The sequence below is a fragment of the Sceloporus undulatus genome, chromosome 5 (genome assembly GCF_019175285.1).
Source record: "Sceloporus undulatus isolate JIND9_A2432 ecotype Alabama chromosome 5, SceUnd_v1.1, whole genome shotgun sequence".
NCBI classification, from domain to species: Eukaryota; Metazoa; Chordata; class Lepidosauria; order Squamata; family Phrynosomatidae; genus Sceloporus; species Sceloporus undulatus.
This window is the reverse complement of record NC_056526.1, coordinates 73910073-73928203: the sequence shown is the minus strand read 5'-3', so window position 1 is coordinate 73928203 and position 18131 is coordinate 73910073.

Here is an 18131-nt window from a genome sequence, read left to right as displayed (position 1 = left end):
ATAATAGCATCTTCTCAACTAAATGTCACCAAAAAGGTGTATTGATTAGAATGCTATTTTGATCTCATTGCAAAATTAAAAATGCCATCATCTGTGAACACCTTATATTTTCAACAAGCATAACTCTGATCGAAAAAGTCACATTTAAGGCTGTGATTAATGAAAGAATTAAATGCACTGATTGATTAATGCACTCAGCCCAATCAAACTAAATACTTTTATAATTTGTTGATTTTCATCAGGAGAGTTAAACATGTTATTGTGCCTTTGACTAATATAGAAAAAAAAGGACCCTGTCCAAAGTATGTGCCTCACATGTCTACATATAATATATTAAATCCCACAAACTTCAACAAGCTTGGCAAATGTATGATTTCAGCTTTAAACACTTGTAAAACAAATCCTTGTTAATGATCCTAGAGTAGGCAGTTGGTTCAACAGCCAAGCACCAAGAAGAAAGTAAATTAGCATCCATTGCAAATGTCTGTAAAAGAGCTATTCAATCATAGTCTGATACCTGCTGTGTGGTAGTTCTGTTTCTAAAAGTAATATATAACATCAGAGTCAGTGAAATGTACTGTGAGAATTGGAATGAGACTGGAGATGTGGCTGCAGAAGGGGAAATTATTATGAGGAAGGGATTGTGGGCACTGAACTCCTACAGTCTAATTGGTTACAAAATATGGTTGGGTATAATTTTGTTATTCTGAGCTTTACATCTTTAACACTTTTAAAAATGAAGTAAACCAAGACAGGAGGAGATGAATGGTAAAATACTATGGGGAAAGAAAATTGCTCGATAGCTGTTGTCTAGAAAAATAGGGCTAAATCCACTGTGTCACAGACTTCCTTCCCCCTTCCCCTTCCCTTTCCATCTCTTGATGCTACTAATTGGGCCCAATCATCAGTAAATTTATTTGGAAGGAATTTTCCCTTTCTGATTTTCTTATTTGAAAAAAAGACATGGGACAATATTGGATCTGAAGTGAAAGCCTCTTGGAATTCAAGATTTCTATACTGGACTGTGCTTATGGCTGTGAAACCTGACAATGAAGGCTGAGCAAGTTTCATTATTCAGATAGCTTGATTGATAGCAAGGTTTCTCTGGAAACAAAGCACTCTTGTGCAGTCTTTATGAGAGAAGGAAATGTTACAAATTTGGCAATGACTGAGGACTTGGCAGAAGTTCCAGGATTAAGGAAGATAAGCTATTATAGCTTTAGGAAAATGGGTAAAAAGGCAATGCCTCGTGAAAGGACCCTGAAGGAAGGCCAGTTGCAAAATTAGGCTTAAGAAGTATCATAGACAAGGCAAGGACCTGAGGCAAGATCTTAATCAGAAAGAATCTCTGAATAACTATAAAATGCCTAGAAGGTATCTGCTCATGGGATGTAGTGCTAGAGAGGTTGATCAAATGAAAGAGTGATTGTGTTAAGTGTGACTAAAAAAAAAATAGTAGTGGCCTGAAAAGCAAAACCTAAGAAACAATGCATTCAAGAGACAAAGAACTGAAGGAGTAGGAAGAGAAGAAGGATGCCCTTTGCCAGTCTGTAAGGACACTTTGAGAGAGCTGTGCTTTCCATTTACCTGGTCCCTGTTGCTTATAACTGTAAAGCCTGCAGATACCAACAAGAATGTTCCATCTGCAAAGGATTTCATTCCTTTCAAAACTAACAGAGGGAGGAGCCAGTCCGGGGCCAATAGAGATAGTTAGGCCTGTTACAGACAGGCCAAAATAAAGCTGCTTCGAGTCACTTTGGAGGTATGGTATTTCAATGATGCATGTGTCCTAAGAGTCCAAAAGCCGCACCAAAGCCACACTCCAGTTCTAAGGACTGGAATGCAGCTTTGATGCAGCTTTTGGACTCTTAGGATGCATGCATCATTGAAATACTATACCTTCAAAGTGACTCGAAGCAGCTTTATTTTGGCCAGTCTGTAACAGGCCTTAGTTCAGTAAAAAGGGTGGTGGTGGCCCCCTCCACTTTCAAAAGGGCCCCAGCCCAGTTAATTTAGTGGTTCTTTGATCAACATAATAAGGGCAAAAAAAAATGTTTCTCAGACTTTGTTCTGATATGGTTATTTGTCCTTTTCGGGCCCTATCTGTTTATACACAAGTTAGGATTCCCAGCCAAGGGCCTCTATTTGTTCATCAAGATCCTTCCCCATTAACAAAACATCAATTCTGGGCCATTACTTTCAAGGCATTAGCTGCTCTTGGTCTGGCAAATATTCAGTTTGCCACTCATTTATTTTGCATAGGTGCTACCTGCACTGCTGCTGTCATGGGCTTTGATTTATTTGTTATCAAGCAGATTGGATGCTGGAAATCTCCTGCTTACCACAAATACGTTGGGAAATTTGTTTGGTAATATGTTCTCTTTGTTTTTCAGGCTTCAGTTTGTGGCTGATAAGACATTGATTGGTAATATGTAGCCATAGCATGATCTACTAGGTCAACCTAGGACTAGCCATTTTGGAACCCATCTTGGTTTGAATGATGTTGCTCTGTTTGAGTGATTTGGAAAGCGAGGACTCCACTGGCACAGCCTGTTGCCATTATTGTTCAAAGAAAGCCAAGGGCCCCCTCCACAAGTTCTTGTCATCCATCTTGGAGGCAATGACCTAGGCCTCTTGAAGAGCAAAGCATTGGTTTTACAGGCTATCCATGACTTTGGGATCATTAAGCAAACCTGGCCACTTGTGGAGATAGTGTGGTCTGCCACATTGCCACATCAAGTGTGGAGGTGAGAGGTGACCCACCTTGCATCAATAAAGCCCAACATCAGGCTCATAGAGAGATTTGGAATGTCCTTGATAAGGGTTTGGGTCAAGTTAGTTGAGGAAACGCCTCTCCCTACACAATCCGCCCCGCACACTCACAACATCTAGGAAGAATTTACTGGATTATCCAAAAATTAGACTAATATCAACTTCCCATAGAGCATTTACTGCCATGGCCCCCAAACTATGGAATAACTTACCGGAAGAGATCCGTCTTATTACCACCTTCGACGCCTTTAAGAAGGCACTTAAGACAGATCTTTTCCAGCTCGCCTACCCCCCTCCCCGATCTTCTATGAACAACTATAAGAAGACACTTATCCTGAGCATGTTTATTTGAAATGAGATGTTGATATAGATATTTTATAGAATTGACATAGTGTTGTGATTTTATGGATTATATTTTATAAGAAGTGTAATTTTAATTTTATTGCTGTACTCCTGCCTCAATCCATAGGGAGAGGCAGGAAATATAAATATAAATATAAATTATTATTATTATTATTATTATTATTATTATTATTATTATTATTTGTCACACCCACAAATTATGTTCAAGAGGCCAGAGCTCTACAAAGAGCCCATGCCCTGTTCACCATTTAGCTTATCCTCTTCACACCTGCTACAATGCAGCCATGCACTGGCAGTCTCTTTGCTTTAATTTTCAATTTCAACATAATGAATAAATGAATATGGCAACAAATAAGGAAATTTCTTTTACCACTGAGAGGTTTGTAAATACATCAGTATAGTTAAGTTTATGAATAGATTCCAATATTGTAAATCAGCCAAATGATATGCTATTAATTTACCCAGTATAAAAAGAAAAAGATTTTAATGTACTAGAACAAATAAAATTTGCAAGCGTAACAGGTTGGGTAGCTCTTGGGAAAGGTAAGACAATAAGTATTTCTGGCATGTAGCCAAACTCATAAACACAATTTAGCCATACATCCAAGATGTACAACAGTTGGGCAATATCTGAACAAATCCCTAGGGACACTGAAGGGGTAAAAGGAAAATACTTTAATTTTATTTGGCAGCCAATTTAAGTAACAGGAACAAGGGGAAAAACACTTTCTCCTCATCCTATAATTACCAAAAAGCTTTTTATTTCTCATGCATGTGAGTTGAGTCTCATCAATTTTATTTCATTTAGTAGCATGTAATTTTCAAAACTGTTTTCTTGGTCTAATACCTATGTTCTTATATTACATCTTTCAGAATGTAGACCTAATGCATACAGATGTAAGTACCATATGCAATACTAGTCAAAATACTATCAGTACTATATAGAACTTGCTTTACATGGACCTAATTCAAAAGCAACAGAATACAATAAAAGGTGAATTGGATTTTGGGGAACATATACCTCTCTTGTATTGCTCCCAGAAGCTAATTGGCAGCCAATGAAGAGATTTTAGCACTGGTGTGTTATATGGTTTAACCTGGATGTTCCAGTGACCATTCTGGCTGCCACATTCTGAACCAACTGAAGCTTCCGAACTTGGTATAAAGGTAGCCCCATGTAGAGCGCATTACAGAAATCTAAACTAGAGATTATCAATGCATATACCACTGTTTCAAGGTCCTTTTGGTTCAGGTAGGGACGCAGTTGGCGTATCAACTGAAGCTGGTACCAAGCACTCCTGGCCATCGCATCCACTTGAGATGATAACTGTAGAGATGAGTCCAGGAGTACGCCCAAACTGCGAACTTTGTACTTTAGGGGAAGTGTGACCCCATCCAGGACTGGTTGACAAATCTCCGTCCCCGAACTTGGGGTGCCTATTACAAGTATCTCCATTTTCTCTGGATTCAGCTTGAGCTTGTTTTCCCTCATCCAGCCCATTACTGACCCTAGGCAAGCATCCAGAGGAGAGATGCCATCCTTAGTCACTGTAACAGTTGGAGACATAGAGAGATAGATCTGGGTGTCATCAGCGTACTGATAACACTGCGCTACATGTCTCCGGATGATCTCTCCCAGCGGTTTCATGTAAACGTCAAACAGCATGGGGGATAGAATGGCACCCTGGGGGACGCCAGATGTCAGCTCTCTCTTAGAGGAGCAGCTAAGTACCTAGAGCAGTGGATTCATGGGACATCCACACTTCCACTAAGCCCTTAGTTTTCCCTTTGTGTATAATTATTGCTTTGGCCCCAAAGAAAAAGCCTACAGACATGCCAGAAGACAATATAGTTTAGTTTTGAATAAAACCACTGAAAAATCAGGCTTGAACAAAATGTTGTCTTTTATAAAACACACTAGTGAAGGTGTTGATTCATACAAGTTTAATTCTTCACTTTATTCTGTATCCCCAAAGCTTGCTGGCTATTACTTCAGCACATGCCATTTGGAGGAAAGAAATTGCAATCCATCATGAAAAGAGCAATCCATCATAAAAAGAGCAATTTTTAAAATCCCTTTGATCCTATCCCATTGGTTGCTCAATTGTTCATGTTCCTTTTCCCTAAATGTGTGGCATTTCCATGCATTTAGGGATTTACACATTTAGTATTAACAACTGCAGCATTTGTCTCTGAATGATGATTCTAAGATTTCCACAATCATCTTCTGAAGCAACCATTTTGCTTTTACACTTGAGATATGAACAATCATCTACTTTAAAGTCAGAAAAGTTTTCCATTAACTTCACAAACTGCTCCTACAGAGCCCTGAGACTTGAATCAGTGCTTTATAAAACCAATGAAAGCTTTTGCATTGACTTCAGCACTGACCAGCTTCAAAAAAGCCCCCTTTAAGATGTGTGATTATGTCATATTTTCATTAGTTAGTCAGCAAGTGATGTTTTCTTTTCAGGCTCAAAATGATTTTTTAGAATGTGTGCAAAGGGATCTTGAAGTACCTTTAAAGCAGTCACATTTAGAAGACCAAGTTTATGAAAGTTTAGGTTACAATGTCTTTCACTCAGTTAGTCTCAAAGTTGCTATCTTTCAAGGGCATTGGTTACTTCTTAAAAGAAGGCTCTGCCATACCCCCACCTCCCCCAAAAAAGATCCAAAAGGTTTTGTTTTTGTGAAATAAGAAATGGACCTCTTGCTGGTAGCATCACTAGTAGTGTATCGGAAGTGTAGACCACACTGGGTGACACCCCAGAGGAGAGGCTTTTATCCCACTGTGGGCTGTGTGTGTGCTGCTCCTGTACCTGCCTCTTCTTCTCTTGTGCTCTGGCTCTCTCCATGAGAAGGGATCAAGGCAATGGGGGAGGAGGGGCAGCTTGAGCCACTTTCATCCCCTCCTGCTGCCTCATCTACCTGATCATCTGCCCCAGCAGCCCTGGCCTGGCAGCATGTGGGTGGCTAGGGCCAGCAAATGGGGCAAGGGGAGGGGAAGGAGGGCATAGTAGGCCCCCTCCACTGCCCAGTAACCATTTCTCTGTCTAATCAAGCAGTGGGCGGATGGGGAGGGGAGAGGGACAAGCAAGAGAAGACATGGGAGGGGTGAGTCAACCCTTCATGGCTTTGCCACCACTCCAGCTCTCTCTACAAGGAAGGAACCAGGGTAGTCAAAGGAGCAAAGAGACAAGCATGTCCCTTGTGAATGGCCTGGCTCTCTCCCTGAGAAGGGAACCAAGGAAGCAGCGACAGAGAGGCAAGTGCATCATTTCTGTCCTGTCCTGCTGCCTTACTTGCCAGCCAACCCCTGGCAGCTCTGGGTGGGTAGGCAGGCAGGCAGGGGAATGAGCAAGTTGGGGGGCATGGTTGTCAACTACTGCAGTTAATCACCCTTTTGGGGTCTGAATTGGAAGGGGCAGTGTGCTGCATCCCCTGCCACCCCCACACTGGGTAACACCAAGCCTGGTAATAGCAGTGCTTCTCACGATTTGTGCTTTCATATTAGATGGGGGTTGCCCTTGATGGGTCACATAGGCAGAAAAGTTTGTCCTTTAATTCCAGGAACTTATCCATGCCTGATGTCAGAATATATGAAATTCTACACATCCCACCACCTACATTTTATTGTAACTCTAAAACTGCCCTCTATTTTCTTGTTGGTTTCAAAAATCTATTAACTTTAAACATAGCAGGAAAAGTTTTTCTCTTTTACTCATATCTATTCAAGACACTCTCCATTTAATCATGACTCTTTATTTAACCTTTCCCCTCACTTGCCTTACAGTCTTACGCTTACATCTGCTTCACATCCAGAACAGTGTACTACTAAAAGACTATCACTACATTTGTGTGCTACCAAGGCAGTACCACAGAAACAGTCCTGTGCAGAGTCCAGTTTAATGTTAGGAGAATGTTTGTATGTTTATGTGCTCTGTAAAAGATAAAGACCTGTGACAAAAAGTAAAACCTCCTTGCAAGATAAATAGAACCTTCATGCTTTCACTGTTTTCAGGCAGTGAAAAGGACCAATGATATATTGCTCCACTGGTTCAGACCAAATCAATATCAGATAAGAATTCAAAGTCAAAAGATTCAATAAGCATGAAGTTCACCATGTAGTGGCACTGAGAAGCTGACTACCCCCTAGGTATATGCAGAAAGGGTACGAAACACGCTAGCTTGGACTGTGTATCCAATACTTTCTCCCTAACATTTCTTATTAGATGCTGGGAATGAGAATAGATATGTCTGCAAAAGCAAAGTTTTTCTGCCACTTCCTTTAAAAAAGAAAGAAAGAAAAGAAAGCCAGATCTTTCAGATCTATTTTAAGGACTATCTAAAAGGTCTCTATAAACAGCTATTGAAGTCGAACTTAAAAGAAATGCACCCCATTGGTTTGCTACATTAAGATGCTAAAATAAGTGGCCTACACTTTTTCAAGAGGCTGGAGTTTACTAAAAGTCCTTTGATGGCAGCACTACATCAAAAAGATATAATTGGGCTTACTTTCCCTTCACCCCAATGTATGGCCTCTTGAAAAGCAGTGAAATTTACTGCACTTTTACTTGAGCAGCTGTGAATCACTCTATTTCTCTGTCCCTGTCCTTTTGTCGCTGTCCCTCCCTCCTTTTCTTTCTCCTACACACACAGACACAGATTTATGCACAGACAAGGAGCTCTGGAGTTACATTATATGGGGTCAGGAAGATCAGACCTTGGGAAAATTCAAGTTCTTCTACACTTTCTTTGAAGAATGGTTGGGAAGCAATAGAATGTGAAGAAATTTCATGATTGCCAAGAATCTAGTCATGATCTTGATTTTAGTGTGAATCTGAAACATGTTTTTCCCTTGTTGCACAAAATACACTTAACACACACACACAGCCCTGTCTCTACAGAAAACTGGTGTCCTTCTCCCTTAGTTAAGGCAAGCCAGACTTAGAAATGAACAGTTAACTAACTTCTTAAGTTATGAATTCATTGTAATTTTTTACCAATGCTGTTTAACTCACTAGGTTCCCCAATTAATAGTGAAGTTAAACATTTGCCTTAACAAACTAAGGCCATTAGAATGGGTGCCTCTCCCTCTGTTAGATTTAGTAAAATAGGACATGTATTTCTCATCACTTTCCTGGAAACCATGCCCTATGAGGAATGCCTTAGGGAGCTGGGGATATTTAGCCTGGAGAAAAGAAGATTAAGAGGTGATATGATAGCCCTGTTTAAATATTTGAAGGGATGTCATATTGAGGAGGGAGCAAGCTTGTTTTCTGCTGCTCCAGAGACTAGGACCCGAAGCAATGGATGCAGGCTACAGGAAAAGAGATTCCACCTCAACATTAGGAGGAACTTCCTGACAGTAAGGGCTGTTCGACAGTGGAACACACTCCCACGGAGTGTAGTGGAGTCTCCCTCCTTAGAGGTCTTCAAACAGAGACTGGATGGTCATCTGTTGGGGATGCTTTGAATGTGATTTCCTGCATGCAGGGGGTTGGACTGAATGGCCCTTGCGGTCTCTTCCAACTCTACGATTCTATGATTCTATGATTCCTGTATGTGAATAAAACCAAAAATCTATTCCTAACTAGAATAATGTCTCATTGACTATCCTGTATTTTTCTTCTGTGCTTAAGTATAACTGGGCTTTCCTTCTTCTCCCTTTCCTCATTTCCTTTTCCCCTTTTTATGTACTTTCTCTTACTCCCCCACCCCCTCCCATTTTTTTGTTGTAAACATACTGAAAACCTCAAATAAAAAATAGAATTGGTCAACATGTCAGGGAATGAGACCGAAGTGTTTATTTATAAACAGAGATAACATGAAGTTCAGTGTATTTTTCTTCCTGGACATAAAGATCAAATTATATGATAACCTGAGCAATTGAGATGCCAACACTAGAGTATGATAACATCACCATAAAAGAAGAAAGGAAATGCCAAATAAAGAAAAGAGAAAGATTCAGTGAATTCTTTAAATTCTAGAACAGATGCTTAACCAACCTCTTGCCACACTCATTTTTTAAATCTTATGGCTATGAAAGCCTTCCTTCACACCTTAGATGTGTGTTTTATTTATAACAAGTTCATCTGGCTTGTTTCATTATCTGGGTATTGTTTTTGCCTACTCACATGACAGAGCGGCTGCTCAGAGGACATTAGAATCTCCCCTGTTGAAGAGCTGAAATGAAAACCATACTTTAGAAGCCACAAAAAGGGCTCCCACGTGTCCGTCAGGGCCTTTTATGAAGCTTTGCAAATAACTGATGGACCATGATGACAAGAGGAACATGTGGGATGACATTATCATCTCATGTCACAGCAATGATTTGGTTCATTTAAATAATGAAACAGAAGCCTAGGGTAATTGGTAGCACATTATCTTTTATGGGTTGTAGCTGAGGCATGAGGGAAGGGGGAAGGAACAAATCAAGTTCTGGCACCTCTGGTTTGGCAAATCTCTTCAGTTAAAAATGCAGGAGAATGTGTAAATAATAGACCTGGGTAGTGATAAAAGTGTCAATACCACTACAGAGATTATAAAACATTCCTTGGATTCATCTTATTTTATTGCAGCCCCCTGCTTTGTGTATGTGAGTATCCTCTGAAATTTTCAAGGTTGCAAAGAACCCAGTATACAATGGGTTCTTTGTAACCTTGATTTTTTAAAAAAGTAAGTACTTATTATAAATAGCAGGTGCTTTTATTTTGCATTAGAAAACTGTGTCACCTATGCTAGTAACAAGGGTATGTATAATAAAAGAGGCTCTCAGAGGTAAATCAAATAGGTTACGTCTTCCCAGGACTTTATAAAGCTCAGGTTTATTCCATCAAGTGGCCCAAGGCTCTCCAGACTCCAGAACATTGTTAAAAAGATTAAACTGCTAGAAAAGCCAGCTGTAGTGCTCATATATCTCTTGAGGGTACTTCATAATTTCAGATTCTGGTTTGCAAGGGAGAAGATGATCAGCAAGTATGTACAAACTTTGAGAATATCAGATCTCTGTAATTATAGATACACTAAAACTGTTCAACCTGCAAGCAAAACTTCTTATTAAACTACACATTCATTTTGTTCATTGCAGGTTGAACCCCACCATTATATTATGCAAAATGAGCCAGCCACATCAGGCAGCAGATTTCAGGTGTTATGAAAAGGCAAGAATTTGTCACTTATTTCATTTGTTATTATATTTATACTAGAGATGGGGAAAGGGTTTGTGGGCTTTCATACCTTTTGTACCATAGTAAATTGCCTAGCTTTAGCTATTACATTCCTTGACTTGAGTGAATGGGTATCATGACCTCACCTGCAAGACTCCTCTAGGAAGGAATGTACATAGCAAATATGTATGTTTGCATTTATTAAGATTCTTATTTCCTTCAGCATTGTAACTTGTACCAGGAGAACAAAAGAGCAACTAGGAGAGTGAGCATATAGCAATAGCAATATCAAGTACATTTCTATACCGCTTATCAGTGCATGTAAGCACTCCCAAAGCGGTTTACAACTGTAAACTAATTGCCCCCAACAAGCTGGGGACTCATTTTAGCAACCTCAGAAAGATGCAAGCCTGAGTCGAGCCTGAGCCCTTGGCTGGAACTGATCTCACAACCTTGCAGTTTGTGAGTGAGTGGCTGCAGTACAGGCATTTAACCACTGAGCTACCAGGATATGTAGAAATAATTTATATCACATTACATAAATAATCCAAGTTGACACAACTTTAATTGCCATGGCTCAAATGCTATGGAATTCTAGGTACTGTAGTTTTGTGAGACATATGACTTTATCTGTCAGAGTGCTGGTGCTTCAACAAATTACAGTTCCCCAAATTCCATAGCATTGAGCCATGGCAGTTAAAGAGGTGTCAACATGGATTATTTCTGCAGTGTGGATGCAGCCAGAGAAGTGGAAGTAAAATATAGGAAAGGAGGCAGAGTTCAGTGAGAAACAGTTCTGCCAGTTTGGATTAACATTATCTTTGATTTTTTTTTTCCCCTTACACAGTGGAATATTCCTCAGTTTTTTGGGATGTGTGTGGAATAGCTATGTTTGGACTTTATCACACAGGTTTTAAAAAGTGGAAAAAAAGCAGGATGGTACCACCAGTTGCTGTATCTTATTGTATGACAGTGTCTCTCTCCAGTAGCTGCTCTGTGGTCCATCTGTTGCTAGAGTGCCCCTTTTCATTGACAGGAAAAAGTGTCAATGGAACTGGAACTGGAACTTCCATTATTAAACAAATGGCTGCTCCGCAAATGCTTTGTTGATGGGGTAGGTGAGGGGATGCGCTTCAGTGATGTTTCAGAAGCGCAACCGGCTACCACACCTCCATGCTTCTGAAGCATTTAGCCAATTATTTCAGTGCGGTAAGCCTCCATGTGATAATCCCCTAGGTCAGACGCAGCACTACAGCACTTTGGAAGAGATGTGTGATAACTGGTATGTTTGCCTTTTTGAGACTAACACAATTGTGGCACCTTACGAGTCTGATGTGATAAAATCCTTAGTCAGTTACAGCAAAAACAACAGTGTTTAATAACACTTTTCAAAACTAACACCTTTATTTGGCATAAGCATTTGTGGACTGCAGCACCCTCCATCGAATGCATGGAGTCTTGTCTCGTTTTGGAAGATTACAGTACACATGGCGGGTGGGAGGTTGCAAAGTGGAGAAAGAGTAAATGGAAATGCAAAAAGGGACCAACATTGATCCTTAGCTTAACTAGTCATTAAAAAAAGCAACAGCAATATCATTGGGTGGTTCCACCGGCAAATTGGCATAAATAATTAGCACAAGTATGGCAATGAAAAGCTGAATGGGATTGGACTATTCAGCTACACTGTTTCCTAGTTCTAATAAAATATTTGATGTGATTTTCAGAAAGAAAGCTGTTTTCCCCCCCTTGCAATGAACACAATTTGTGTTTACTTTCCTCCCCGTTTTCCCCTGTGAGATAGATGGGAGTGTCACTCTTGAGGGCTTCCTCTAGTACTCTCTTTGAACAGTAGGGATGCCTTTTTGGGGTGCCATCAGAACTAAATTGATGACCCCTCTCACCTCAACCCACTACAGTGATTTGGTAAGAAAAACACTGAAGGTGCCTTTAACTGTTACTATTGTCATTGTTCTTATGATTTCCTATATGGCTTCCAACTGCAGATAATATCCACAATAAACCCTTTGTTGAAGGGAGAGTAATCAGGTATATTCCATGACTGAGGAGAATTTTGAACTTGGATCTCCATATCCCAAAAACAGATTTCGATCATTTCACTATACCGTGTCTCTGAGGGCATGTCTATACACTTATAGGAAAATCCAGTTCACCGTTGTTATTCCAATCTATAGTGACCACAGGCTTATCTATACACACCAAGTCAAGTTTGGGAGAGCTGTCCACACAATTCTCGCTTTTGAACATACTGTGGTCCAATAAATCACAATATACACAGCCATGCAGGCATGACCACTCCCGGGTTTTTTTCTCTGCCCCACTCATGGTTTAAAATGTATATATTTCTGAATTCCTCACCATAGCTTCACACCAACATGATTATGGAGAACCATCCACAAATTCACACAAATATCTGGATTTTTCATTGAAAAGTGTGCTAAATCACCACTTTTCCCCTCTAAATTAAACCCCTGAAGCAAAGAAAAGGCCTAGATTTGGCAACAATTGTCCTGTACATCATTTGGACAACTCACTGTGAAAACTAGGTGAGACTGTTTTATTTGGCCTGTGTAGATGTGTCCTTAGATCAGTATGTTTTGTATAAATAGCACCAAGATTGAACTACAGTGGTAGAAAAATTCAATAATTAATTTGGTTGATTTGCACTATATGCAAATTTGCATATTATATTTGCAGAATATTCAAGTTAGGCATCCAGATTTTTGGAACTGGGATCTGTCAACTCCAGAGATGTATAACTGAGAAAGGCTGGAGGGTCAAGTATTGCATAAGTTATATTTAAAAACAATACTATGAGAGCCCGTGTTATGAGGATTTCCTATTGGTTTTGTAATAACCTGCAGAATATTTGGATTGGCTGCCATCCTGTGCACATTTCAGTAGCAGCAAGGTGCTGTCAAACACTTTTAATTATTTTGATGCAAAAGGATTCATGTATTTGGCATGACTCTGGAGTACAAAAGTCTGTTTCATTTATAATAATTTTGTGGAAAACTTGTAAGGTGGCCAGAGATAAGTATTACTGGTTTTAGTCCAAAACCACTTGTGAGTGGAAATAGAGGGAAATAGAATACTTCCTTTCCCACACATGGCTTCCTTGCATCCAAATAGCTGCTTCTGTTTAGTAAGATATTTGGCTAGCACATCCCACTCTGAAGCCTCATTTTAGTAAAATATGATCTTACTCTTGAAAATCAAGTTTTCAGCCAGTAATTCATAAGTCCTGGTGTCACAGTCATTTCAGCCATAGGACAACGTCTCTATCGAGTCCGAAGAGGGATGGAAACTAAACTGGCATTAGATACGATTTTGACCATATCCAGTTTTTGGTTTAGGAAATGATGACGCTTGCACAATTTTTTTTCATGTTTCTACACCTGGAAAGACAGTATGACCATTAGATTGCCCCCTCCCCATTTACTACTTCTGAATTAGATGAACACAATAAATGAACACAAACATGCAAGTTGATGTGTAGGACTGCGTGCATATTTGAAATATGTGTATACTTGAAATGTGAAGAAACGTACTTAATGAATGAAGAATATGTGTAAAAATGCACATATTAAGAAAAATACCAACTGTCCACACAGGAAACAGGATACAATCTCTTAACCCAAAATGATAACTGCATTTTTCTATCTTTTTGTATCTTAATCTTTACATTAATCTCTCTTTGCTAATTTATCTTATTTCCTTTTCTCTTTCTTATTGTGCTTTGTTTAAATATCTAGGATTTTTAGTATATGTAGAAAATTTTAATTTTTTAAAAAAAGAAATGAAATGAAAATTGAAAGTGGCAGATTTTAATTCCAGATTCCCAGCTGCTTTCACATGCGATGCCCATTGTTTCTGTCTTTAAGATTACTCTGTTTTTGGGGGGGTGTTGTTGTTGTTGTTGTTGTTGTTTTGCACAATCTCTGTTTTGCAGTTTTGGCTAGACAATGCTGATCCGAAGGCTGAAGTGCCCAAAGAAGATTAAGAAATACTTGTACAGGGTTGTGAGCAGATCCCTCTAGAGTGATTGATTTGTTGTGGGTATAACCAAAGACAAATCTCTATTTCAACAATTCTATTTTCCTACAGTATTTTCTTCTGGTGCTATGGACTCAACAAATCTTATCTAGAAGTGATTGTTAAAGTTGCTCTTAAGCCTAATGATGGGTCATGAAAAAGATAAAGCACTTATCTAATATTGCAAGATTTCAAAATGGTCCAAAAAAAAGGACAAGTCATTTATTTGTGTCCCCCATATTACAGATGGTACTTGAGTCTCAAGTAAGGCCAACCAGCCATTTTCATAGTAGGAGGTATCTCAGTAGTAAAGGACATGCTTAGCAAGGCTAAATTTCCTGGCTATCTACTGCCGGCTCTGGAGACATTTGCAGGTATAAACCTGCCAGCCAACTGAATGGGAACAGAAGTTTGCCAAACAGCATCAGAAGAGATGGTGCTTCAGCAAACCTCTGATTCAGGGAGTATCTATATTACACAGTTACAGCAGTTCAGAAAATATTTAAGTGCCATAGATCCAATTTTGGAGAATTCTGGAACTTGTAGTTTGCTGAATTTGTTGATCTGCTACAGAGCTGAAGAAATGTAGTCCAGGGGACAGGACTAGAATTTTCTATATATTTCTGAAACTACACATCTGAACATATACCAGGATTCCTACAAGGGAGTCATTGGTTAAAACTGTATTAAATTTCTGTCAAATTGCTGTAAGTATACAGTAGTTACACTATGTAAAAAAGCATATATAGCTATCTTCCTTGTCGGCTTTTAGGCAGACAATTATCTAGTCCAATATCAGCAAGGCTGTTGCTTTCTCCTAAATAGTAACATAGAAAGGATGAGCACATGAAGCTTACTGGGGATTTCATCGTTCACCTTGAGGCTCATGCTTAGTTTGCTCCCTCATCTAGGTAGAATCTCATGAAATCCCAAGTGTGGAAATCTCTGAGCTTATTAGTAGAATGCTGGAATGTGAAGACCCACTGGAAAGGTAGATTCCTTGGGGTGCCACAATTTGCTATTAGGTTCTCCTGTTTTTCCACTAAGGTAAGTCATAAAAAAGATCTTTTCCTGAATCCTTTTTTCTTAGAGCAGTGATTCTCAAACTCTGCTCCTCCAGATGTTTTGGACTTCAGCTGCCAGAAGGCTCAGCCCTCTTGGCCAATGATCTTGGATTCTAGGCACTGAAGTCCCAAACATCTGGAAAGCCAGAGTCTGGGAATCACTGTCTTAAAGTACTGACCAACGCCTCATCTACTTAAAAACTCATTAAAAACCCACTCTCCACCCAAATCTGAGGGCAATAAAGCCACATGGCATGTGGCTTAATTACCAAATCTGGAACACTAAGACCACACAACACATGGCCCTATCTGCTCAGATTCAGAGTATGTTCCTGTATTGCACAGTTTTTAAATTCCAGAGTTGATATCAAGACCACTGCCACCACTGTCACTCTAAACCATGTTTTTCCTTCTTCCTCAGCAGCACTCCTGGCTCTCTAGATGAGGTGTCCTCTCGGAATCATTTCAGTGATTTGGATTAAGTAGGAACCAGGGTCATTTGAACCAGTTCATACCAATTCTCAATCCTATTTTAAAGGTAGTTGGAATGGGGCCTCAGCTTTAAGGTTTCCGCAAAGAATGCACTTTTTCTAACTTTTTCCCCTCTCTAGTACTTCTCTAAGTCTTGGAGGATATCCAAACATGGATATACTTCCCTGATCATGGAGTTATTCTCATTAATGATGATAAGGGATTTTATCATTTTGCAGTTTGTGCAATGTTGACTAAATAAGGGGTTCTTCAATACTACAGAGTTATAGCATTTGGCTTCCTCTTTAACTGCAATGGCACACCCTGTAGGAATCCTGAGGCTTGTGGTTTGGAGAGGTACTAGATCTCTCTGGCAGAGAATTCTAAATATCTTTCTCTGAACTATAAATCCCAGGATTCCATGAGGTGCCACCATGTCAGCTAATATTTTTCTATAATGTATAGTGCAGTGAGATCATGATTACTATAGAGGCTAAATACTAAATAAGAGAGAAGAGCTGAGCAACATGGTTCGGATCTGAACCTTGAGTGACAAGATATGTCTGTTAGGAAGGATCGAATTAGGGGAATTTAATTAGCTCAAATATTATGAGAGGCATGTCCTAACAATGCACACAGCAGGATCGTGCCCCTATGTGTATACCAGAGGTCATCTAGTCCAACGCCAAGAAACAGAGACTCCAATGCCATTGAGTTGCAATTAAAATATAAACAAAAGCCACACAACAAAAGGGATTACACACGCACACACACATTCAATGCTAAAGCAAGGGAGGGGAAGAGTTTGGGGGGTAAAGGAGAAAGGATAGAGGCACCATTGGAATAATTACCTTAGGAGTCTTCTCCAAGTGACGGATGTGAGGGATGTTGGAAGGTGAACACGGCCGAGGGGAACGGAAAGCAAGGGGCGACTGCAGTGGCTAGGAGCTAAGTTCCAGCGGGCTAAGCTAAGAAGAGGCCCGAAAAAGACAGTGGGCTTCGGCTTCCCCAAGTGATTTCAGCAGGGCGCTGTGCCCAAGAGAGCTCCGGAACGATTGCTTGACAGAGTTGAGGTTTGGAACTATGGCTCACAAAAGCCCACTGAAGGGCAAAATCTGGGTCTTATTTATACTGCAAAACATATCCTCAGGCTATAGCTATCTGGAAACAAAGGTCTTGATTGCTATCTATTGACTAAGTCTAAAGTTAACCAATAAATACACAAAAGGGGTCTGCTACTTCTTTGAGAGAATACTATGGAGATGGCTGAGTACTTAATACCATCAATAGGTGAGGCAAACCTCTATTGTCCTCATTCTCTTGGGTCACTTGCGAAAACTGGAAATGCGACTCCCAAAACTGGTTTTGAAAGGTTTGAATCTACCTTTTGCTAAAGCCATGCCTTGCTAGGCTGCTTGGCTACGTGGTCAGCTCGCTTTTGGGATAATGGTGGCTGAGATAGGGTCAGTCAGGGGTCATGATTTTTGATCGCTTGGCACCCAAAATTTATATAAATCCAAACTCGATAACATGTCAAAAGTTACTTTTCTTGCAGCCAAAGTCTGAATTAGTAACTTTTTCCATGTCTGAAATGAATATTATAGTGCATTTGATTAGCATTAACCTGGGAATATTATTATGTTTTGGGTTTTTTCATTGTGGAGGGAAGGACATACATATTCATTCACACAGTGATAACCTCTGTTTCTGCCTTTAATGCCTACAAAATCTGAAATGTAGGAGGCAACCATGCTACATTATTTTAAACCTATAAAAAGGTTTGCCCTTAACATTTCACATTACCTGTCAGCTCAGTTCAGTTGCCAGACTGAAATTAATTTGTTAATCTCCTTAGAAATTTGTCTCTGCCTTGCAGCTAGATGACTAACATGTAAAACTTTCCACAGTTAACAACAAATTACCAGTCCAACAAATAGGTTTTTTTTTATTGTTCTGACAGCAGCCAGCTGAATATCTTAGACCTTTATTCTGTTTTTCTCCCGGTGTACCTTAGCAGGAGCTTCCTCTCAAGATGCTTACCTCCAACAAATACACATTTAAACCATAACATCCAAAATCCACAAAAAAGTGATATGTTTATTGACCAACCAAAATGCACACACAAAAAAGCAACATGCGCATTTTGATTAGCCAATAAAGGTATTACTGTTTTGTGGCATTTGGATGTTATTTTACTTTGCTACATGGCCAACACAGCTACCTCTGGATATAGGTCTCA